The following is a 26378-nucleotide window of genomic DNA, read 5'->3' as shown; positions in this document are numbered from 1 at the left end:
CCTCCTTTCTTGCGGAGTGCTTCAACAGTGCTGGCACCTTCCCGCTCCATTTGTCACCCCCCAGCAGGATCTGAGCCATTTTGCTCTCTGACTCCTTCCCGTCTGCTCTCCAGGGGACAGGTGCCCCAGAGCAGCCTTCTGGTCTCCTGACCAACTTCCAGGGGCTGGGGAGAGGCTCTGTGAGTGCATCTCAGTATCGTATGTGAGAGCTCAGCTGTTCTTGTCAGATAAAACTCGCAAGGACTTCAGCTGATTCCCTCCCCAGAGTAAACGTTCTGCTACCAAAGAACATCTTTCATTAGAGTTTGGGAAGCCACTTACACTTTTTAAATTTATTTTTATTTTTATTTATTTATTTATTTTTAATTATTTTTAAATGTTTACTTATATTTGAGAGAGAGAGACACACACACACACACACAGAGCATGAGCAGGGGAGGGGCAGAGAGAGAGGAAGCCAGAAGATCCAAAGCAGGCTCCATGATGTCAGCAGACAGCCCCATGTGGGGCTCAGACCCACAAACCCCGAGATCATGACCTGAGTCGAAGTCGGACGCTTAACTGAGCCATCCTGGTGTGCCCCCCACTTTTTTTTTTTTTTTTTTTTTAGAGAGAGAGTGTCAGTTCTGGTGTTCAGAGGCCCATCTCTCCATCCAATGTTTTCTTCACCTTCAGAACAAAAAACTAAAAAACAAAAACAAAAACCCAAAACCAAAAGACCAATTCGAACCTACAGATTAGGGTTCCCTTTTTGTTACAACTGAAGCTGTCCGGTTTATAATTAGTGGTTAAGAAAATGAGTGTGCAGGTATATCACGAGTAATCCCACAAACTGCAATATCCGTCACTCGTCTACCTAAGACCAATAACCACGCATGCTGTTACTACGTTTCTGGACTATATCCTGGAGTGAAGAAAATTTAGAAGGAAGATTAGTCTCACTAAATCATCTGTACTTGCTTGTAGTGGTTTACAACGCACACATGTGTTTGGCACTTAAAAATTCATTTTGCCCTCATTTTCTGTTTCTCAGTGCTGCTGAGTCATTCATTGATTTATTCAGTATATAGGTGTTGAGTACTTGCTACATAATTGCACCGTGTTCTGTGCTATAGACACCATAGTGAACCAGAGGGACATGAATTTGAACTTACAGCCTTGTAGGCTAGTGACCGTGGATCACATTAGTAGTTAAGTTCATTATAACTGCCCATCTCAACTTAGAAATGATTATCTTTAGCCACGTGGGTGGCTCAGTTGGGTAAGTGTCCGACCCTTGATTCTTGTTACGAACCAGCACTCTGGTTACTTTCAAGGTGAGAGCAAATTCTATTTATTTTATTTTATTGTATTTTATTTTATTATTTTATTTTATTTTGTTTTTTATTTATTTTATTGAGAGAACGAGTGAGGGAGTGCGAAAGCGTGTGTGCACAAGCAGAAGAGGGGCAGAGAGAGAGAGAAGAAGAGAGAGAGAATCCCAAGGAGGCTCCATGTAGTCAACACAGAGCCCAATGTGGGGCTCGATCTCCTGAACCGTGAGATCATGACCTGAGCTGAAATCAAGAGCTGGACGCTTAACCGACTGAGCCACCCAGGCTCCTCAGAGAACAAACATAATTTTAAAGCACAGTAGTCAAATAACTCAGAGAGGTGCTGGTAAACGTGACTGTTTGAAAAATGTTAATTTGTAATATGTTCTGCCTTTGGCACTATACTATGAGACTTGTCCAGAACCGTATCTGCTTATCAAGGCACAACGGTTAATTGTAAATATAAGATGCTTGTTTTGTATAAAATGCAAATTGACATGTCAACAATACATTTGGTCTTTTTGAGAAATCAACGTGAATCGTAGAATGCTGTAGGGGCCCAGAGAATGTCTCATCCCAGTCCTTCATTTCACAGAGATTCCCATGAAGAGGGGCGCAATGAGGGCTCTCCCCTACACCCTGCTTCACACGCAGGGTTTAACTGAGATCAGCTGGGCCCGAATGACATCGCCACTGGCTCCAACTATAAAAAGAGAATCGCAGAGGAAAACAAAAACTTCAAAGAGGAAGCTGGGCTGTCTCCAGAGAATTGGTCTAGTACAAAGCCTTGTCCTCCAGGATGGCTCAGAGGCAGAAGCCTAATAAAAGAGAGGAGGTCTGCTTGAGATTTCCAGGAAGAGGAGACAGACACCTCTGAAACCCTCAAAAGTAAGATCACCAGGGACCAGGTCTCAAAATTTCACTCTAAAGGTAGGATTTCCTTGGGAAGTCTAGCCATTTAAGAATAAAACGCAAAATGCTTTAGAGAGAAAGAATTGGCTAAAATAATTTATTAAAAGGCAGTTATCCATTTCATTAATTCTAAGTCACAATTGCTTTTAAATGGCCTGTTATTTTATATACCACTAAGAAGGAAAAATCACTGCCCATTAAACTATGATGCCATGCTCTCTCATCACTTAGAATTTCTTTAATACTCACAGAGCCCTTGGAACGTAGACGTGGGACTTTGTCATCTGTCACTCTTTTGTTGACAGAAAAAAAAGGAAGATATAAGGGAAGTAAGTCGGTTGAGGTGTCCCTAAAGCTTCTTCACCTCCAGAGTCCTGATCTCCTGTGTCACTTCTCATTTATTGTCATTGCTGTCCACGTTTGCGGATATATCTGTGCCTTTGAAGATGCCGACGACGCATCGTTTCTTAAAGAATCCATGAGATAACTAAAAGCCATTGGTGCAGAATATTTTAGCTGGCTCTGTTGTTAAGTAGTACAAGCCTGCTTTGACTCCCAGGTCAGTACCATTTAGTACCATGGTACGATGACCATTTAGTACCACCGCAGACCCGCCCCCCCCCACGAACACTTGACTGCGCGCTCTTTTACAAAAGTGCATTTCTCATTTCCCAAGAATTCTTCTCCAAGTTGCTGATGTTTGGTGATGCTTGGTCAATGAGAACTCTGTCAAGATTGTCACAGGACAGAAAAAGACGGTCAGACACCGACTCTGAGACACGTCCCGATTTTGGATTTCGGAGACATAAACATGTAAAACGAAACGTGACTCTCAGAGCTAATGAAATATGGCACTAAGAGATTCCTTGCCTTTAAAGCTCCCCCTCCCCCCCCCCCCCCCCACCGTGTGGTATTTGACCCATTTTGTTGCACACAAAGTAAATTAGCTGCTTTAGTTTTGTTATTGCACATAATTGAGTTTGGGGTTGTGTGTGGTATCTGCATGGCATTCCTCTTGGTCGGCATTTCCTACACTGCCTTTTTGGAACACGGGTGATCTCGGGGAGTTGTTAGGACGTGTTCCATGTGGAAAGAATTCTGTGGTTACAGAAGTTTGGAAGATGCCATCCACCACATTTCTTTCTGGGAGAAGCACAATTACCATGAGCATATTGAAGCCTCTGAGAAGTCCTGTAGTGAAGAATCCCATTGAAATGCTTACTTCTGTGTTCTCAAATTTATGTGACTGTAAAAGTCTCCCCCCCCCTTTTTTATGAGTGTGTTCTAGCAGAGTTTGAGAGATTCTCCTCTAGGGTATTTTACTGCTCAATCAAAATAGCTAAGCCTGAAACACCACCGAGGGCCTTCGGTAAGGTCCTAACATTTATTACGAAGTCATTGAAAATGGCTGCACCCCAGAGGAAGGGCATGTCCACAGAAGAGCTAACAAGTCCCAGGGGATTTTCCCTGTCATCCAGCAGCATGGGACTGTCACAGAAATAAGACTTTCTTCCCCCAAGACTCTTTTCCAGAAACTCTTCTCCTCATGCACACCTCTCCTCTCAGACTTGGTGGCTGATGCCTCTTACAGACTTCTTCACACATCTGTCCTCACCTATGGTCCTGCACACTTACACGGCTTTCCTGGATCGTCTTCTCCACGTTAAGACCTCACTGCGGTCATCATGCTGGAAATTTCCAAAGCTGTTCTCCATCCTGGATATAATCTGGAGCTATCAATTTGGTGATTGATGATCCTCAGGCCAGCATTTCATATGCCCTTTGACCTCAATGTGTCCCGAAAGAAATTAATGATATTCACATTTCCCTCAAAAACATAGTTCTTGGGTTCAGTCTATTGGTTAATAAGCATCTGGGAGATAAGGTCCCCATCAAAGCACCTGCCTTAGTCCCCCACTGTCAGCCTATGAATTTACACTCATGGATCCCTAGGCTGGGTCCTTCCCTGTCTGCCCCTCTTTGACTCCAGCTGGAATATTGGTGCCCTTGGAATTCTTTTTTTGTTGAAATTCAGCTTCCAAGCTGCTTGGGTTGTTTCTTCACAATTATATCAAGCCATTCCTCCTCTTAAATTTTCAAGTTCCCATTGAATGAGAATACCCAGGATAACTTGTTTGGAAATCATGAGAGGGGTTGGCTAAAAAGAAAATGACATAGGCACTTATAGTAGGGTACTAAGCAGCCTTTTTAAAAGTTGTACTTTATTTTTATATGTTTTAAAAAATATTTGTTTATATATTTTTGAGAGGGAGAGAGAGTGCAAGGGGAGAGGAAGAGAGAGAGGGAGAGAAAGAATCCCAAACAGGCTCTGCACCGTCCACACTGTCCACGGGGCTCAATCCCATGAACTTAAACCAAAAATCAAGAATCGGATGCTTAGCTCACTGAGCTCCCCAGGCACCTCTATTTTTATATGTTTTGATATAGAAATATGCTCGTGCTATATTTTTAAGTGAAAAAAGTCAGATCACGAAATAGTATGTATCACCAAGAATACATTTAAAAGTTGTTTATCTCATGGCACTGGGGCCCCAAATGGTTTTAATTAATTTTTTCTCTTTTTGCCTGTGTGGTTTTAATTTTTGAACAGTGAAGTCGTATACTTTTAAAATAAAAAAAAAATGTAAAAACATATCGTTTGAAAGATTTGGTGCTAACAAAGCTCTCCTCTGTGAAAGCTTCTCTTTTCAGCACTCACCACCCACATGCTTTGTTACTTGGAGAATTCTCAGAGCACAGACCGGGAGGTGCTGAAGTTACCTGCTTCCATCTGTGGCCTGAACTGGACTATAAACTCCTTGAGGACAGAGGCCACACCTTATTCATCTTGCATTCGGATATTTAGCCCAATCTGGCCCTTAGTGACCGTTCAGTAAATATTTAATGAATGGTTGAGGCTGACGTTTTGTTAAGGAAGACTGGAATGAAGATTCCCTTCCTGCTGGTGCATAAATGAGTGCGTGTATATATGCATGCATATGCTCACGATAGGCTGCACCCTGTTCTAGGCATAGTGCGTGCATTATCTTTGAGGCAGAGAACGCGATTATTACTGCTATGAGGAGGGATAAATGGAGGCTTGGGGGTTAAGAGTTGTCTGTGGATTTGCTGTGAGCTACGTGGGCCCTGCTTGAAAGCTTGCTCTTAAAAACTGTTGAACCGTCTCCTAGGGATCTACATTATCACACAACCATTTTGGAAACAAACACGCTTCGCCACAGCTTAGGCCACGAGACAGACAGTGGGCTCCTGATGGAGGGGAGGGTGGTTCTGACCAGGGTGGAGACTCAGCACTGTGTTTCTCCTGCACAGTTTCACTCAACGCTGGCTCGTGAGTCGAAACTGGTACGGACTGGAGTCAATGTGCCGTCCTGAAGCCACATCTGTGTCTTTCGGTTGGCTCCGAAAGGTGTGCTCCTGGCATTTCTGAGTTCCTAAGACCTGAGTAGCAAGAGGTCTTGCTACTTTGGGGAAAGCAAAGCAAATAAGTCTATACTTTTCTGTTCTGATTCAATATCAAATGGCTTTATTACCTTGACATGAGTCAGCAGAGTGGCTCTATAGATGAAAAAGAAAACACGGTTCCAACACAGGGTTACTCTTACCTTTACATGGAGTGGGGGAGGGGGTGGTTGTTTGGCCCTCCAAGTTTAAGGATCCAGAGCAGTTCATCAGGCAGAGGTGATTGGTTTCCAGTTGGTAGGAAGAATAGTGGCTCTGGTATTACTCCCACATGGGCAGCATCTGCAACATCCCCGGACCTGGTTTCCTCTGTGGTGACCAACCATCCATGTTTGCTTGGGACTGAGGGATCTTCTCCGCTTTAGGGCTTTCAGTGTGGAAATTGGGATGGTTAGTCACCCACCATCTCACTCCCGTATAACCCCAATGGCAGCTCCTCCTTGCCCCTTCCAACACACACACACACACACACACACACACACTATTTATTCTTTTCTTATTAAAAATTAATACATAATAAGAGGTTTGGAGAATATAGGAAAGTATAATGAAAGACAAACACACATGCACACAATGCTACCATTATCCAGGGATAGCTGCTATTGGCATTGTGATATATTTTCTTTTAGTCTTCTTTTTCTATATAGACAACCTTTCTGTGACTTATTTTCACATTTCATAGCTGCCCTCAATACTCCTTCCAACTGGATTATCTTCATAACATTATTTGCAGGAGTGAGGGAAGCCTAGTCTGATTTATGTCATCCTCTATTCCTGAGATATGGCCCCAGACAGATGTCGAAGGTGTAACAAGTAGTACCAAGGACTTCGGTATCAGGTAATTAAATCCTTAACAGGGGTCAGCTCCCATTTTTGAGGTGTGTAGATAAAGGAAGGTAGGTGACGTTGCAGAACATTTAGCAGAGAACCATAATACATTTGGACTCTTTCATTATGAGATCGCAGAGCCTATTCTATAATTATTATCAGTATATGAGTATTTCTTATATGAAAGAGAGTGATAAATTTTCCCCCTTGCCTCTAGTGAATAGTTAGACAAGAAAAAAATGAGTCTTAAGCATAGTGTGAAGGATTTAGGCTAGATAATAAGAAAAGTTATTAACTACCTTAGTGGGTTAGAGAGAGTATAAGAAATCTCCTCTGAAAGTCTTTAGAAACGAAAGAGATTTTCCTATCAAGGAAGGATTAAGCGTGGGCCTGCCTAATGCCGAAGAATAAACAAAATAGCCTGTCAGGGTCTCAGCCAGGCCTCCGGTTCTAGGATTCTGTATAATAGAGAACACAGAAAAATACGGGTAAAATTGATTTTTATTTTACATTTTTCCTTTGAGGAACAAAAATAAATAGATAGTGGTATTTTTAAAGTCTGAGTTTGATTTTCAAACAGTCATGCCACGACATGTTCCTCTGGGTTGGACGGTAACATCACAGAGGAAGAAGGCACTGGAGTATGACGACGTTGACTGTCATTATTTTCCCAAATTGCATTCTTGTTGCTTTGCCTTGAAACTTTAAAATAGGTTCATTTAGTTTAGTGACTGTCTTAGCTGGGATTTTAAACCCTATTTGTATTTCAAGGGATTAAACCAAATCTACATGGCTTGCAACACCACGGGTAACTTCCGGCCTTTGCGTCTTCATGCCTGCTACGTTGATCATTCTTAATTGTTAACAGCATTCACTTCAACACTCTTTATATTTTCTGCCGGCCTTTCTTCCTCTTGCACATTCATGCGGATAGTGTATTCGCTGTAAATATGGTCCGTAGAGAAAGCATCCCTTTCTATGCAAATTGGCAGCTCAGGGAATAGTTGGAAGCTTACAATGTCATTGAAAGTCACACAAATCAATTGGCAAAAATTACTTTCTGCGATTATCTTGTTTTTGCAGTTACGTTTTTAATTTTGACAGCTTAAGTGTGTTTAGGGTTCACGGTAGTGAAAGGCCAACCAGAATGTGGGGCAGGTCACTGCTGAGATCCCCATTGCTTGGCTAATGAGGTTTTCTTTGGACTTCTGGTGTCATTTAATCTCATTAAGATTGAAGAGAGATACTTTAGAACAAAACAAACGAACAAGTATTTATTGGGTGCCTATGATGTGCGAGGGTTGCATTAGGTAGAGTGGGGCATGAAAATTAGGAGCGCTTGCTTTCAAGAGCCTTACTATCTAATTAACAAGAAAATAAGTAGTAATAAAATAAAAATATGGAGCACGTAAGAAAAGGTGCCACAAAGCAGGGCACGATTGAATGTCAATTGAATTATACAGGTGAAGATTATTTGATTTTGGAGAGAAAATTGTGTCAGGCTCCTTTCCTGCAGGTGATAAGCTATGAGTTGGTCTCAAAGGCCTTGGCTAAACAGAAAAGGGGCCTTCCAGCGTGGCAAATTAACGTGTGTAAAGGCTGAGTGGGAGAAAGCAAAAGGTATGTTTAGGAACCAATAAATACATTTTGTTTGGAAAGGAGACTTGGAGCTGAAGAACAACGGAGAAAGCTTGGGGACCCATTCTCAGTGAATACCAAGTGTGTTCTTTTTCTTTTTCTTCTTCTTTTTTCCTTTAATATTTATTTATTTTTGAGAGAGAGAGAGAGTGCGTGCATGAGCAGAGGAGGGGCAGAGAAAGAGGGAGACACAGATTCCGAAGCAGGCTCCAGACTCTGAGCTGTCAGCACAGAGACTGACGCGGGGCTCAAACCCACAGAACGTGAGATCCTGGTCTGAGCCGAAGTCGGATGCTTAACCGACTGAGCCACCCAGGTGCCCCACGTGTGTTCATTTTCTATTGCTTTGTCATAAATCACCATAGATTAAAGAACGTTGAACACCACCCATTTAGCATCTCATAGTTCTGTGGGTCGGGTACAACTGGGTTCTCTGTTTAGGTTCTCATAACACGAAAATCAAAGGGTCAGTGGGCTTAAGCTAGAGGTTCTGGAAAGAGTGCTTCCAAGCTCATTCAGATTATTGGCGGAATCCAGGCTCCTGCGGCTGCAGGAGTGAAGTCCTTGTTTTCTTGCCGGCTGCTGGCGGGACCCACTCCCCACCCCTACAGGACACCCTCAGGTCTTTGCTCCACGGTTCCTGCCATGTCAGCAACAGAGAGATACCCTCCTGTTGAATGCCTCCCCTTCTCCTGATCTGTCTTCTTCTACCGCCGCCAGCTGGAGAAACACAGTGTTTGAAGGTCTCATTTGATTAGCTGAGGCTTTCCCACACAATCTCCCTTTTGAGGAATTCAAGGTCAGCTGATTAGTAACCTTAATTACATCTGCACAGTCTCTTTCTCCATGTAACGCAACATAACCATGGGTGTCGCGCAAGGGGATGAAGACCAAGGGGGCCAGCTTAGAACTCTGCCTACCACACCAAGTTGTGAGATGATGCTGCCACGTCCCTTTCTGTTGCCAGAGAGCGCCGACCTCAGGGTGTGTGAAGAAGACATGCCTGGTTGAAATCGTGGCGGACGTGTGGCGGAATTTCGCACTTTTGTCAGCTCTGCTTTATTTCCAACCAGACGTCCTTTGCATGGAGGAAAAACGAACATGTAAGGAAAGGTCTTAGATGGTTTTCCATTCATCTTTCAAGGTTATAAGCATGTGAAAGGCTTCCTTATGCCCATAAAGACTTTGGCAGCGTTACTGACTTGACCTAGAGGGGAAGACAAACTTGAAAGAGCAAGAAAAATTCCTCTGAGGGTGTGTATACTATTCACAAATCCCTTTTGTCTTTCCCCGGACCAAGTATCCTTGCCTTTGCTACATTTTAAAAGAGTCACGTCATCCCAACAAAAAGTACAAAATCTTATCGCAAGGGGTAGGCGGCAGAGTTGGTGTCAGAATTCAGTTAAGAAACAGTAACTCAGACGTTTATAAGTAAAATGTACTGTAGTAATGGTATTCGCTTTTCCAGCATGGCTGTACCATGTTGATTCATTGAGGGAAGAAATGGTATTTATTTTCTCTCACTGAGTCATGGCATCCGCTCTGAAATTTGACAGTCATGCGAGTGGGCAGAAGAAAAGGGGAAGGCTGAGTACCTAGTGCGGCAGAACAAGGAAATAGTCTCTTGTCCAATATCCTTGGAATCAGTTGCTGACAGTGTAGCCAGTTGGATGCAAGTAGGATAAATACTGCCAGTCAACACATTCATAATGCTTTGGGCAGAGCCTTGGGCAGAGCACTGCATAAGGTGTTGCTGGGATTTTTCAAAATTGTCCAAGTCCTTTTTGACTATGAAAGGAGCTCTTTCCTTTATTGGGGTTGCTTAACTTCATTTAGGAAGAGTGTTAGGACCTTTCTCATAATCTGTGAATCCCAGCTAATGGATGAATGCAAATATTGTTATCATCTCCCATTGACAGAGGACTCCATTGTTACAATGGACAGAAGTGTTAATCCTTTTGTAATTAATACCTTATTGGGGTCTGCGTAGGTCAAGGATGTGGTTGGATTTTGGTAAATTAACTTTGAAGTCGTTTCCTTAACTCCCATACTCCCATTTTTTTCTTTTCTTTATTTCTTTTTTAAAAATAACTATTGCATATAACTTTGTCCTTTTTCCTTTACCAATGATATAAGACCTAGTATATATATTGAAATGAAACTAAACTGGACAAAAGGCAAATATGAAGGACACATGTCTTTTTCTAGAATACTTGCTAACAAATCACGTAGATAAATCCAACACAGAGGAATTACTGTGCTCATGTGGTAAAGATTAACCACCGGCATGATGATTTGTGGTTTATTATATCGGTCTCCCCAAGAGTGATCAGAAAGAATGTTTCTTCTAAATTCTATCACTGACAACATTCTCTTAAATCCAAATGTAAGCTGAAGCCCAATGTATTATATTAACTAATGAGCTCATCAATTCATGAATATTTGTTCCTTTAAGGATTGTGTGACATATATTTTTCTGTCTTGGTTGTAACGTGCAACTGGGGCGATGCAAAACCAGTGAAGAGCCTGATGGTGTGTTTCAGTTCATGAGTGCTTAGTGTGGCTCAGAGACGAGAGACAGGTGTCTGGGAAGGTGCCCAAGGGGAGTGGACATGAAGGAAGCCCACTGGGGAGTACGATCTGGATGGGTGGGGGCTCTGTAGGGTGGGCTTAGCAGGCCGGGAATGGCAAGAGTGAAGGCAGGATCACAATAGCATTGTTATAATTGAGAACCATATGTATGTATAGGTGGCGTACAAAATAGTGAGGCGCAACATGGGCTTAGCACACAGGAAGAGCTTGGTTTAAATCTACACCATTTTATGAAACGCAACTTGGGCACATTACTTAACTGCCTTGGATTTCAGTTTCCCTATCTGTAAAATGAGAATAAAGACAGTAATTATCTAAAGGTTGTGAGGAGGACTGAGTGAGATAATATCTAGAAAGCACTAAGAATGCGTCTAGCATGTGGTAAACATTCAATATCATTTAGCTTCTATTATTATTATCACGATGATGATATAAAAATAGTCAAGGGGATGATCAACCAAGAGCTCCATTACGCACATGGATAGAATTAAAACATCTAACAACTGTTGAATGCTCTCTACATGCCAAACATTCTTTGGGAGTATGTGACATGTATTATCTTATTTACCACTCACACCAATGCTATGGGGTAGGCAGCATTTTTATCCCCATTTCACATATGGGAGCAGGAGAGGCATGGGAAGTTATAGAAGGTCTAACAGTTTGTAAGAGACAGGGCTGGGATTTCAACCCAGGCAGTCCAGTGCTGGAATCTGGCTAGTCACTCTTCTGGACCACTCTGAACTCTCACTCAACTGCTTCTTAGGGAGCAGGGGGGCTATCAATGATTAATTCCCTGTCTGCATGGAGCATATTGACCATCCCCCAGATTGTGGGGCACCAACCTCTACCTCAACCCTTACTAAAAATGTCTATCCTTTATTAACTATACTAATGAGTGGTAATGGGTTCAAACATTTTGAAGAATTAGGAACTTTGTTTCAGACGAAGAATTAAAATAAATTAAGATATAGATTCTTTGAAATTTATTTATTTTGAGAGAGCACGAGTGGGGGAGGGGCAGAGAGAGAAGGAGAGAGACAACCTCAAGCAGGCTCCATGCTGTCAGCGTGGAGCCTGTCGTGGGACTTGATCACACAAACTGTGAGATCATGACCTGAGCTGAAACCAAGAGTCGGACACTCAACTGACTGAGCCCCCCAGGCACCCCTAGAGTTTTTTTCAATAAAATTTTTAAAGAATTGTAAGAAGGGGTAGAGAGGGAAATAGAGTAATATATATTAATTCTACAAGGCTCATGAATCTGTTGAAAGTCCATTATTTAAAAAAAATTTTTTTAACGTTTATTTATTTTTGAGACAGAGAGAGACAGAGCATGAACGGGGGAGGGTCAGGGAGAGGGAGACACAGAATCTGAAACAGGCTCCAAGCTCTGAGCCGTCAGCACAGAACCCGACGCGGGGCTCCAACTCACGGACCGCGAGATCACGACCTGAGCCCAAGTCGGCTGCTCAACCGACTGAGCCACCTAGGTGCCCCGAAAGTCCATTATTTTATTGCTTGTGTTGGAAACGCTTCAGCATACCCAATTAATGAATGTAGATGCCAAGCATTTGCCATGTGCCAGCCACTGAAAAAGGCTGGCCAATCTCTGATTCTCAAGGAGTGGCCAGTCTAGTTGAAGATACGGAATACTAGAAGAGAGTTTGGTATCTGCACTGTATACAGACCCAGACCTGAAGCACAGGTGCCCGACTTGCTAGCTGTGTCCTCCAGGCTTTGATGTTTCTGAGATTGATGATGTTTTGATGATCGTTTGTTTGATTTCTTTACAGGGAAAATGGCGATAATAACACCTACCTCCCAAGGTTGTTAGAAGTAAATCCACTGAAGTAATATCTACAAAGCCTCTGGTACCATTCTTGGAATGTAGTGATTCTTATTAAATAATATCCATTATGATTATTATCATTTGACATACATCCTTATATACCTCAGAAGAGTAACCAGCCATGACAAGGACATCAAACCAGAGGTGCAAACAATAACTACGCATTCAGTTCCCAGAGGCGAGAGAAAGGGAAGAGAGTGTCCAGAGGTGATTTTTCTGAAAAAGGTGGAGTTTGGAGTTTGGAGTTTGAGGTTGCTTTCCTGAATGGTTTCTAAAAACTCCTAATATTTTAGGATTAAAAGGGTTCTGAAGTCAAATTTGTTTAGGCACCACTGGCTAAAAAAGGTTAAACAGGTTTCCTCACTGTGTGACTTCTCAGGGCCATTTCATGACAATTACATAATAACTCTCCAAACAGAAGATTCAGTATGCAGTGTCCCCAACATATTCATCCTTCTGTTCTTTCATGGAGCTCCCATGGGCTGGGGTAGTGGAGCAAACTCTGGGAGATGTGAAGGGAGACTGTATCTGGAAGGATGGACGGCCAAGTAGCGGATGGAGATGGGGCAAAGGGCATGGAAGGAGGAGAGACAGGAGTGTGATGAGCCACCAGAGACCGTGCTTAAGGGGCAGACTGGGGACACACTGGGGAGAGAACTGTATTGGAGAATTGGGGAAGGAATGGAAGGTTTGTTTTGGTTTTAGAAGTATTGTTTTTCTTTTTTTTCTTTTTTAAAAATTTTTAATGTTTATTTATTTTTGAGAGAGATAGAGTATGAACCGGGGGAGGGGCAGAGAGAGAGGGAGACACAGAATCTGAAACAGGCTCAGCTCAGAGCCTGATGCGGGGCTCAAACTCACGGACTTCGAGATCATGACCTGAGCTGAAGTCGGACGCTCAACCGACTGAGCCACCCAGGCTCCCCGAAGTATTGTTTTTCTTAAGGAAGATTAATCAGACTGATGGTCCAGAATGTTGTGGATGGACTAGGACTGCAGCAGGAAAGCCTGTCAAGGTTTTGAGTTAATCCGAGCCTGAGAGGACCAGGTTCTTCTCAACCTTGTTTTTATTTATTTCATTTTTTAAATTGGAGAGAGAGAGCGCGCACGCATGCATGAGTAGGGGAGAGGGGCTGAGGGAGAGAGCTCGAGAATTCAAGCAGGCTACACGCTCAGTGTGGAGTCACTTGGGGCTTGATCCCATGACACTGGGGATCATGGCCTAAGCTGAAGTCAAGAGCCGGATGCTCAACTGACTGAGCCACCTAGGTGCCCCTCAACTTTGTCCTTATATTACGATTTTTTTAAACTGATGATTGTGTGTTGACTGATGGGCTTGGGTTCTACCACTGCCAAGTGTCTGATTTTATCATAGGCACCCAGCATTTATACCACATCTCCAAGGCAACACCTTCATTAACTCATGGATGTATCTTAGAACATTTCTACTTCTCTAAGCACCCCTGTCTCTCTCTCTCTCTCTCTCTCTCTCTCTCTCTCTTTTTTTAACAAAATCAGTAGGAATAATAAAAAAAAACAAACAGGTGGAGACATTCACAGTTAGGTACACAGTTTCTGGCCAGCCTATCTAAACTTCCAGAGGCCACACACCCTTTATGGTACATTTCACGTTTGCAGGTCTGTCATTCGAAATGCCTCCTGGACAATGTCGGCAATAGACCAAGCAGAGCACACAAATGGGATGGCCTACCAGCCTTCATGGCCCATTGAGTTATCAAAGGAACAAAATCCGAGTTTTTTCAGTGTGAATGAGAATTTAAAAGAGAACGAGAGAAAGTGCCGATAAATCACAATTTACAATTGCTGGAAATCCCAGCGAAGCAGGACTCGAGGACTGTCTCGTCTCATGATCTTCATGGAAAGAACAATGATTGTTTTTGTGGAATTCTCCCCCTCCTCCCCACTTCCCATCCCCTTTCTCTCTGCCCCTCTCTGCTCCTCTCTCTCCATCCTTATGGGGATTAGCAGGCCTGCACCTGGTGAGTAATACATGCTGGATGAACTCCCTGTCTTCTTTCCCTCATTCACTTTGACCTTGACCTGGAAGATAGCCTTCTACCGTGCAGGAATTTGCAGCAATAGTTTCGCACTGTTTGATCATTTGGCTATTGGGCGTGTGAATTGCTTTTTAAAAAATATACACAGAAATTTCTATTTCCTTGTTTAACAAGTGAGGGGTAAAATAAAGGAGTTCTTCCTAGATCTAGAGATTACAAACAAAACAGCAACAAATTCTAACCACCGTCCAGCCAACAGCTGCCCAATTAATGTCATGTGCGTTTACGGCAAAAGTGGCCAGTGACAACATAGCAGAAGGCAGCTCAGGTCACAAATCCAGAACAGGAAATATATTTTCATCTTGTTATTTATGACCCAGCCTTAAAGGAAAACAGATGGTACTACTTTCAGGACTGTTTTGCTCTTGTTTCAAATGGCTAATTCAAATCGAACACGGGATTCTATTCTTAGTCAAGGCAGCTGCTGCATTGTCTGAGCCGCGTTGTTTTTCCCAACAACATCCCCTCCCCTGAACAGAGCAGCCCAGCCGAGGGAGACCACAGCTACGTCACCAGCACACAGCAGCCCTAGGAGAATTGCCTCTGCTGGCAGGAGAATCTCATACCGAGGGGGACAGCACTTAGGGCAAAATGTGGCCCCCTTTTGAGTATAATCCACAGCTTCCATTCTCTCCACTCGTGCAGGGAATCCCGTCAAAAGCATGACTTTCCCTTTGAAAGCGGTAGTTCATTCCAATTTTAGAGCAGAGTGACCTCTCAGGGACCCTTCTAGGATGGAGAAGATTGCAAAGATGGGAACAGAAGTCAGAGAGGGCTAAGAGGAAATGGAATGTGAGAGAAGCTCCTACAAGACAAAGGAAAAGGCAGATACTGCTGAAGTGCTTCTCCCTGGGTGGCCATATTGCCCTGCTGGTTTTCTTTAGCCAAAGGCTGTATTCAGGAGACTCACTGACAAGAGGTTGAAAAGTAAACATTTGGACGAACCATTCTTCTAAAAAAAATCAATTTTTGAAAACCATCGAAATAACATATGTACATAATTTTAAAAATAAAATACTTCCTGTTTTTTTCGCCACTCTCTGAGAGAGAGCCTCAGCTTCATCCTCCTACTAGGCATCCCCTCCCTGCCATCCTACACACTAGAAACAGTCATCTCAGATTCTTCCAATGTCAACTCCAGGTATTCCATATTTCGGAGAAATATGCTTATATCGTTGACGCTTTAATTTTAGACAATATATCTCAATGTTCTCTAGTGGTGTTTGAGGATTTAGCTTGCCTACAACTCCTTGTCTACAACCTACTCATTCTCCCGATTGAGTTATAGTACACTTTTGGTTATCTGGCGGTTTTTATATTATTATGAGTAAGTAAATCTTTTTGTTGTTGTTGTTGCCAAAACATATAGCATACTATTACTAGACTTCTTTTCTCGTACAACTTTTTGTTTTTCCTGGAGTTGACTGTCGTGCAATTTTAAAATTTACTTATTTTTATGTGTTTTTTTAAACTAATTTTTCCTCTTTGGAATTAAAAACTTGTCAAATGCATAACCATAATTTTTTTTCAAATAATCAAACACATCCAATAATCTACTAGCTTTCCTCCCCCTCCAGGCCCCTTCTCTCTGTGAAATTTCCCTTCTCTCTCATGCCTCTTGCTTTGATCTATTTGTTGGCTAGGTCCTTTGACGAAGGCTTAATTTAGGACTTCCTGTTACTTTTTCTTTCTGTTGGCTCCTTTTCCCAAGATTCCATTTCCTATGAAAGCATACTAAATGCAGATATGCATGGGAAGCAAAATGTTTGATTCCTTACATTCCTGAAATTATTGTTATTTTACCCTCACATTATACTATTGTAGCTTGACATGGCAGAGACAATGAGAGTTCAAAACTAGTGAAGTTGAACATATACCAACAGAAATCCTTCAGAATAAAATGGAGACTTAAATGTAAAACCTAAAATCATAAACTTCCGTATGAAAACTTACGGGGAAAGCTTTGTGATCTTGGGGTTAGCAAAAAATTTCTTAAATATATAACTGAAAGCATGATACATTACAAAACTAAATTTTACCAAAATAAAATTTATTTTGGACTCATTCCATAATTAATTAAACAGGAGGCCATAGACTGAGGTTGCTCTAATGCCTTGGAAGCTGATGTTAACAAACCAAAATTTAAGACTGGTAGTGCTTCTAGGTTAAGAAATCAAAGCCTAATGGCAATCAACCACAAAGAACCTACTAGCCTTTTCCTAATAAGGCAAATGCTTAAACTACAGCCAACCAAATAATATTGCTTCTGTCCTTTCTCTGTATAGGTCTTTCCCCTGACTCCTGTTAGTAGAGTGTTCCTAACGGCTTCTGGTTTGGTGCTGACCAATTGGAATGAATTTTTGTTCAAATAAACTCTTAGAATTTTTAATATACCTCATTTTATCTCATAATGAACTGGTGTCACAAATGGAGACTCCTGATGGCCCCCAGGAGCAACAAGTAATGAACCCACTGAGTCTGTGGGCTTACTGCTTTCTAACTGTCTCTGGAGATCATGTCAAGTCCGTCTTAGATATTCAAGCTCAACAGCTTTTTGTTATAAGCTCTTAGACTTTGTACGAGCATTTCTTTTTCTGGAGTCAGACTGGGTTTGACTTAACATGGATAGGGTCCAGTGTGAGATCTCAGGTTATTCAAATTTTGTTTTAGGGAAAAAGAGAACAGAGGGAGGGATAGGGGTGGAGGGAGGAGAGAGTCAGAGACAGAGAAAACTCAGTTCCTCTGAGTCCAAAGAGTCTGGGAATCTTCCCTGTTGGACTCTGGCTAACTCTAGGTATACAAATTATGGGCCCAGACCTGTGTTAGTCTGAACAAGTGGGTTAACTTTACAAAGATAATTTAATTTTTTTAAGTTTATTTTTCTTTTTGAGAGAGAGAGAAAGAGAGCGGGGGACGGGGGCAGGGGGCAGAGAGAGAGGGAGAGGGAAAATCCCAAGCAGGCTCTGCACTGTCAGCACAGAGCCTGATGCAGGGCTGAAACTCACAAACTGAGATCATGACCTGAACTGAAATCAAGAGTGGGACACTTAACTGACTGAGCCAGCCAGACGTCCCTATCAAAGATAATTTTAAATTACAGTGGTCACAGTGGGAAACTTTTAACCTGAATAAGCATATCCATTTACTAGATGCCCTAGAGAAAAAGAGGTCTCAGCCTAGAACACACTGTAAAGGGTAGAGAGAAAATTACTTTTCTTCCTCTATAGTTTCTGGTGACTAGGTTGGGACATGCTGAGACACCACACTCAACGCTGGAGCCTGCAGATGAGATCCTGGGAAAACTGGCAGAAGCCGGGAAAGGGTGAATATCCTTACCAAAGTCAGCTCTCTTGGATCTTTGCCTGTAGTGCCTGGTTTGAGAAAAGAAAGATGACATTTCATGCTGTACCTTATTTTTCAAATTCAGACTCTTACGGATTTGGGTTTGGGGTACTCATTGGTTATTGATCCTTTCTCTTCCAGGAACAGCTGTCACTTCCTTATGTAGTTCTGAGAATTTAGCTGGGCTTTCTGCCTGTCATGCACATACTCCATTTGTGGCCAGTGTCCTATGGACTGTTGACACCTCTCATGGGACTTGAGACTTAAGGACTTAAGTCCAGATTCCAGTGGTTCTGGATCCTGGGAAGACTACATATTTGTACCCTCTTTGGGGAAAGTCTATGGGTAAGCCATAAAAGGCTTATTGGTTTTGGTTGGTATACCGTTGGTTTAAAAGAAAAAGGAAGTGAAAAGGGAGTTCAATACTGCCGGGAATATTTATTGTTTGTCCAAGCTAAAATGTGATAATAAGATATTTTAAAGGACTAAAAAAAAGAATGAGTTCCGCGGTCAAAAGGTGACCAAATTAGAAGCTTATATTAAAAGTCTGATAGAAATGTTTTTAGGCCTTTTCCTTTGAGCTAAAATGAAACTATATGCCCACGGGAAAAGAAAACATTCTGCCATTATGGAAGGATTTAGTAAAACATTCCAAAGACACACAACTCTGAACGAGAACATAGGAATCTTTTGATTTCCATCTTAATTGGAAATCTTCTCCCTAATAGGCAAATTGAAAACACTGTAGCTGGATGGGTGGGTCCATCCTTTGAGATCATTCAGGTTGCAACTGAAACCTTTGGCGAATTAAAAATCACTTGTCTTACAAATCAAGTCCTTACAAGAACAGAAATGTGGCTCTAGGAGCAATTCAAGCTCACCTATCCTTTTTATTAATCCCCCAACCTCTCCTATTCATCTCTGAAGGCTTGCAGATTGTAAGAGATCTGGACTTTGGAAACAGAAGTCCTTCTTGGAGAAACTTACACTTTTTCTCTGCCTTTGAGATGTAAATGTTCTACTGGGGTTTCTCCAGGAACCAAAAACCACCTCTTATAAATGCAAACTTTAGGGAGGTAATTTTTATCAGAACAACAAGGACAACACGCTATCTGGAAACTAGGTGAATGGAAATGTTAAAAGTCTTCTCTGCAAATATTAGTAAAAACTTATGCCCTCTGAGCAGGAAAACTTAACTTACCCCACCTGCCAGAAACCAATTTGGATTCAGCTGTTCTTTTATAAACTAGTAAGATTTGCATGATCTTACCTGTCTCATGACTAAAATTTTAAAATGAAAGCTATAAGATCTTTGTTTGTATTTGACTATGTAGTTATGTCTATATATGTATGTTATGTATATGTTATAGATGAGTGATTTTTTTTCCCCTTTGGATGGCAATACCAAAATTTGTAAAAGATCTCTATTTAATTGGCTTAAAGAAAAATAAGCGTTTATATACATTAAATATTTCCTCAGAAATGTAGGAACTAACCCAAATGTTTTTCAAGTTCACACGATCTGGGATAATCTTCAGTAAATAAAACCTAACTTAAATTTGCTGCTTTAACAGAATATGCATGTCTTCAGAGTTATTAAGATTAAAAACAGGGGCGCCTGGGTGGCGCAGTCGGTTAAGCGTCCGACTTCAGCCAGGTCACGATCTCGCGGTCCGTGAGTTTGAGCCCCGCGTCTGGCTCTGGGCTGATGGCTCAGAGCCTGGAGCCTGTTTCCGATTCTGTGTCTCCCTCTCTCTCTGCCTCTCCCCCGTTCATGCTCTGTCTCTCTCTGTCCCAAAAATAAATAAACGTTGAAAAAAAAAATTAAAAAAAAAAAAAGATTAAAAACAGCACATCAGTAATGTGACCTTAATCTACCTGAGTTTCTTAAAAGTCAAATAAACGTGGGGTGCCTCGGTGGCTCAGTTGGTTGAGCATCTGACCCTTGATTTTGGCTCGGGTCATGACCCCAGGACCATGGGATGGAGAGCCCATGTCAGGCCCCTCACTGAGCATGGAGTCTGCTGGAGATTCTCTCTCTCTCTCTCTCTCTCTCTCTCTCCCCTCTGTCTTACTTGCGCTATCTTTCTCTTAAAAAAAATAAAGTAAAATACGCTCATGTTATCCTTGTTACAAATTTTTCCATCAAGAAAAATAACTTAAGATGATGGTTAGCTGTTTAATATTTTGTGAGATTTTCGTGAGTCAGCTAAACATAATTTGTTAAGAGCAAGTAAATCAAATAGACGTAAGATAAAAATTTATAAGTGAACATTTCGATAATAATTTAATGGTATATCTACTTAAAAATAGTTTCCGAAGTCTTTTTGGTAACTTGAAACCTTAATGTTATAGTAAGTTTATTAAATGAAGGTATTCATGGATTGTCTAGAGCATTTCCAAATAAGATAAAATTCTTAAACATTAATTTCTGGACATAGATTTATCTACTTCCAGCTTCTTCTTAGAAGAACTTAACATATTGGCATTTATTTGTAAACTTATACCAAGTTGAAAAATTTACTCTAAGGTAGAATATACTTCTAGAAATTATGAAATGTATTTATAAATTTTCCAATGCACAGACAGCCAGTTTGACAGTCTGTTATTGCTTATTGTGGTGTCTCCCCCAATCAGATGGAGGCCCCCAAATGTGGGGTGAATGGATCAGGTGGAAGATGGCAGCGTGGGTGGTGGAAGAATTCACCATAGGCAGAGCAAAGGAGATAGAAGTTTATTGAATAAACTGCAAGGGAACGACAGGTAAGACAGCAAAGCAGAGACTGCCACAAGGCAGTGGGTGGGGACCATATTTAAAGGGGGAAGGTGAGGAGGTATGGGAATGTATGGAATTTTCCTTTTTTGGTAACTGTGCCTGGCTGTAAGTAGCCCATTGGTCAGCTAAGGCTTGTGGGTATTTTGAGGTGGGTCACCAAATAAGTCTGTGTGTAATCAGCCAGGGGGTCTTACTCAGGTTTCCATTGCTCAAGCCTGTTGCCTAAAAGTGGCCTCTACACTCACTTCTTAGTTTTTATTAGAAATTAAGGTTTCTAAGGGTTAAGAATTCTAGTCAATATATGTAATTAAAACTTGTAGAAATAATAAGGGTGAAAGGAAACAACTGTGTATGAAAAGCAGATAAGGAAAATGGTGGTCCTCTTTTTTGGATAAAGAAAGGTACTAAGGGCATTTTTGTTGTTTTTGTTGTTCAAGGAAAACGGGTAATTTTGTCCTAATGTAGAATGACTGGTTGTTCCAGAGTGAGAAAAAGGAAACATATAAGACAACAGATGTAAAAAATTGTAGCAGGTTTGTGGAAAAGGACCCTTAGGAAAGGAATTTCATGTGTGATCAACCTGGCTAAGATTAGAATAGATTTATTTAAAGAATAGGCCTTAATACCAAGAGTATCCTGGTACAAAATCAGAATGTGGTTTTCTCTTGTTAAAAGGACATAGTTTTCTTGGACTATTGGTCTTGATAAGAGATTGTGAAATGATTTTCTTTACCTTTTTGGTAGTCTGCTTAAAAAGTAAGGATTTTATCTTACCAAAATAATTTCCTGGGCTTAATGCTGTCTTTCTCAGGTCTTCAATTACTTGGGAGAACAAAGTCTTCTCAATATTAAAAGAGCTAATTTCCCCCCACAACTATGTCACCTTCTGCATTTGCCTTTAAAATCTATTGTCACTTTGGTTAAAAGATTATTATTTCATAATGATCTGTCACCCTATTTGATCAATGTTCAAATATTTTTCCAGTTTGAAAACTTTCCCCAAATTCCAAATGGAGTCTTTCTGGCCATAAACTAGCTTGGAGATCTAGACGGTCCCTGGAAAATCTAAAAGGATTTGTCTCTCACCTTATAAAAGAGAGATATTAAATGAACTAGGTTTATTTTGTATGTTAAATTACATGGAAAGCATTGTCAAATAAGTGATGGTAAACTTTCTTAAGTTACATGTGTATGGATGTATGTTACTAATATAGGTATTTCAGGAAGCTTTTACAATTCATAGAAATTTGTCAATACTCTGATTATTATCTTAAATTACCGAATGTCATAGAAATAACTAAATCTCCTTATAATATGAACTCTCATCAAATTTCTAACCATGTTTTACTTTGAGGCTTTTGCAAAAGTGCTTTTTTCTTCAGAGAAATCCATGGAAAGGACCCTGATAAGTACTCTAGAATACATGTTTCTGAAAATCTCGAGACTGTACCATTGGCCTGGGTCAGAATTTGTAGAACTTTTTAAAGGGAAAACTAGGTTCAAGTAGAATAAGAATTAATAACATGGATTGACAGAACAGGTAAGGATGAATATAATTTTCCATGACTCTTTGTTTGAAACATTGCCTGTTCTTTACTGTTTTGGTTTTCCAGGTGTAAGAAAATCTTTTGCTCTTTTCTTTTTAACCTATCTATGCTTTACAGCAGTTTGGCAAGGTATACTTTTATAAACAGGATTGAGACATTTATTTTTTCTCTTTACCCAATTCCTCCAGAATTCAGAAACTTACTGAATATTCTTATTCTCAGGGCATTGTAGTTATTTACATAAGTTTAGTAAGAATCTGTTTTGCTTATACCACAGGCCACAATTGGGCACTTTGGTTATATTATACCAAGGTTTTGACTGAAATGTCATCTTTGAGAATGATATACATAAAAACAGATATGACCAGACAGTTTTAAGAAACTAAGGTTGACTTTATGGAACCAATAAAGCTCTTTCAATAACCCACCTGGTATCTTGCTTACAGGGTTCCAAACATTACCAAGAAAGGTGAGGAAGAAAGGTCACTGCTTGGCAGCCATAGGAAACTCAGGATATTTGGGGGACTTCAAAACAGAGAGGAATCAACCAAATCTATAGGTATTGTAGACAAAGTTTGATGCTGAGGCCTTGGCTTGGCTTCTTAGCCATGAGAGGCTTTTAAAAATCCAATGTATTTATGAAAAAATTCCAACAAAGATGACTTCTACAGAGCTGATATGGTCAATCACTATTCTTGCTGCCCTTACATAAATAATCAGGCCAAGTTTAACGAGACTGGAATTATTTTGGAAACATATTATTCTTCCTGTGATTATGTTTGGTAGGAATGAAGATGACTGTAGAGAGAAAAAAAATTTTGTTTCGGTAGGAAACTATAACACAATCTCGTGGGTACTAACGTCCTGTAAACCAGTCCGGATCTGGAATTCTTCTGGTTTCCTCAAATATCTGGCTATGACTCTCCAAACTAATGTCTCTTATGTTTTCCAATTTTTCTGATTTGCAATCACTAAGAACAAATGCTTCCCTGGAGCCTTGTTGGGAGGGACCATACCCGGTCCTCTTCCTTACTGTGATTGTAATACAACTTCAAGGTCTTGAACCTTGAATCCCCATCTTCCAATTATACGGGGCTCCTCTAGACTCTTGGAACTCCCACCAACTGAAGATCCAATATTAAAATACACTAAGGAAGTTCCTCCCCGGAAGCAGATGATACCTTGAGAGGTGGGTAGTTCTACCAGGATCATGGATCCAGATCCCCATCTCTGATATGTAACTATTATTCCCTTTGCCTTTTCATGACTTGTCTCTCTTCACTCTCTGTTAATGCGTGGGAAGACAATATTCCTTAACTCTGGCAGCTATCACTAATTCTACTGTTAAGGCTACAGCTGTGCAACAAAAGTCCCTAGGCTTTCTCGCCAAGGTGGTTTTCGATAATAGAATTGGTTCGGGTTAGTTCTTGGCTAAACAAAGAGGCGTCTGTGCCATGGCAATACCCGGATCAATAACTGGTTTTGTGGCGAATGCAAGAAATTAACAACCCCCCTACTTGGCTAAATTGGGTTGATGACCCTTCAGGCACATTCTTTGATTTGTCTGATAACCAACTGGTTTGGTTCGTAGGAGCCCTGGGTAGGGGAACATAATCCAGTCCCTTGGTTTTATCCTCCTGATAATCATCATTGTAGTCTCCCTGGTGGGCTGTGTTCTCTCAAGGGTCTTGCATGTGCATTTGCAGCCACATCAGATGGCCTCGCTGTGCTTGGAGAAACAAATGAACAACTAGAAGGTCAACAAAAACAGCTCTTCCGTGCACCTGACATTATGACCCATGAATTTCCCAATGAGACAAGAACAACTTTATCCTGATGGTGACTGAGAGTGGCACTGATGCCACATTTGGGGCCAATCGCTCATGTATGAGAGAATGACCAAAAGGGGGAACTCTTAAATTCTCAACAAAATTCTCCTCTTAGAAGGAGGCCATGAGACTGAGGTGGTTCTAATACCCCAGGAGTTTGGGTAAGCAAACCCAAGCCAAAGCCTGTAAACGCCTCAAGGATAAGAGATCAAAACCTAAGGACAACCAACCAGTTGAGCTTTTCCAAGTCCAGCACACTGAAGCTACGGTCAATCAAATAATTTCCTTGCTTGGCTTCCACATCTTTTCTATAAAAGTCTCTCCCCTAGTTCCTGTTGGGGGAGCACTTCTGACCAGTTCTGATTGGGCACTGCCTGATTTGAATTGATTTTTACTCAAATAAACGCGTAATATTTCTAATATGTCTCTGTTTGTCTTTTAACCATGTAAAGAACTCTGACATGCAACAGTCAGAAAATACACAACGCAATAAAAACTTGGCCGAAGAATTGAACAATCCACCAAAGATCTATGGATGACAAATAAACACACGAAGAGATGCCCAACACCAGCCAATAGGCAAACATAAACAAAAGTCACAGTGAAATATCACTTCACACCTATTAGAATGAAAAATTAAATAGACTCATCACAGGAAGTATCAGCAAGGATTAGGAAAGCTGGAGCTCTCATCTACCGCTGGTGGGCATGTAAAATGTTCCAACCGCTTTGGAAAGCAGTCTGTTACCAAGTTAAACTTACACTTACTATATGGTCAGCCGTTCCACAAATAGATATTTACTCCAAAGAAAAGAAAGTGTGTGTCCATTGATATACATAACATGAATGACTCTCCAAGTAACGATGCCGAGTGAAGGAAGCAAACAAAAGCGAGTGCGTGGCGTAAGTCCATTTATATAAAACTCGAGTTAATGCAAATTAATCCCTACTCACAGGAAGCAAATCAGAGGTTGTGGGGGAGGGGAGAGGACTCGAGGGAAGGATTTTAAAGGGCTCCTTGAGGGGCGCCTGGGTGGCGCAGTCGGTTAAGCGTCCGACTTCAGCCAGGTCACGATCTCGCGGTCCGTGAGTTCGAGCCCCGCGTCGGGCTCTGGGCTGATGGCTCAGAGACTGGAGCCTGTTTCCTATTCTGTGTCTCCCTCTCTCTCTGCCCCTCGCCCGTTCATGCTCTGTCTCTCTCTGTCCCAAAAATGAATAAACGTTGAAAAAAAAAAAAAATTTAAAGGGCTCCTTGTGTTGGTGTGGTTACGGTTTCATGGCTGTTTACATACGTCAAAACTTATCTAATTGTCCACTTTAAATGTGTGCTGTTTTTAATGTGTCGTCTAGAACTCAATAACATTTTTGTAAAGTTTTTAAAGAGAAAGCACCCCACAGATGTATCTGGAATCATGCATTTTCTTACTTCTAAGAATACTTTCAAATCGCTGGTATCTATTCATCCATCAACATCTATTCAGCCAAGCACTGAGCAAAACCGGCCCTGACTTACCTGGCTGTCTGTCTAGTGGGGGAGAGAGCCAATTGTATATATAAAGTAATAATAGTATGTTATGCTTACAGAGCACCTGTATTTGTGAGGCAGTAATTAAAATAGATTTTACTGATTTTACCGATTTTTTTTTGTTGTTATTTTACTGATGAGGAAACGGAGGCAGGGAAGGGTAGGTACCTCACCCAAGGTGGCTCAATAAGTGGCAGTGTGAGATCGGAACCCAGGCAGCGTGGCCACAGGGGTTGGATCCTACCCAGCTCACTGCTCCACCTTCTGGGTGGCAAACTGAGAGGTGCCTTGTGGTGCAGAGGCCAAGACAGGTCACAAGGGCCCTCTGCCTCATGCAGGTGCCACCTGGGGGAGAGGCCGCCTCAGGGAAGTGAAGGGCAGTGAAGGCGGGTAGGAGCCACGCAGGTGAAAGAGGCAGCCTCACATCAGACCTGGTTCTGTGTCTCTGGTCACACTCTCCATTTCTCTCCCTGACTCTCACTGTCCTTCTCTTTCTCTGAAATGGGTAGGCCCGGGACAGCATCTCTGCCTATGCTCTTGACCACTTCAGGAAACAGAACCAGGTGGGTCCCAAGGGCTGGAGGGTGGGCATTCCTTTTGCATCACTCTTTCCCGCTGGAGTCTCTGAAGGCTTGACAAGAGCAGGTGGAGAGCCGTAAGCGT

The 26378-nt window shown here is 41.6% G+C and overlaps 1 long non-coding RNA gene across 1 annotated transcript in view; it reads left to right on the top strand.

The window, feature by feature from the left end:
• LOC123609210 overlaps window positions 1-24610 on the top strand; it is a 112858-nt gene extending 88248 nt beyond the window's left edge. The window contains exons 4-5 of the long non-coding RNA XR_006717676.1: window positions 20676-20801; window positions 24068-24610. This is a non-coding gene — a long non-coding RNA (uncharacterized LOC123609210). The remainder of the gene's footprint in view (window positions 1-20675; window positions 20802-24067) is intronic.
• Window positions 24611-26378: the final 1768 nt, after the last annotated feature.

This window comes from Leopardus geoffroyi, chromosome B2 (assembly GCF_018350155.1).
Source record: "Leopardus geoffroyi isolate Oge1 chromosome B2, O.geoffroyi_Oge1_pat1.0, whole genome shotgun sequence".
NCBI classification, from domain to species: Eukaryota; Metazoa; Chordata; class Mammalia; order Carnivora; family Felidae; genus Leopardus; species Leopardus geoffroyi.
The sequence above is the reverse complement of the archived record's forward strand: the minus strand, read 5'-3'. Positions and strand labels throughout refer to the sequence as shown.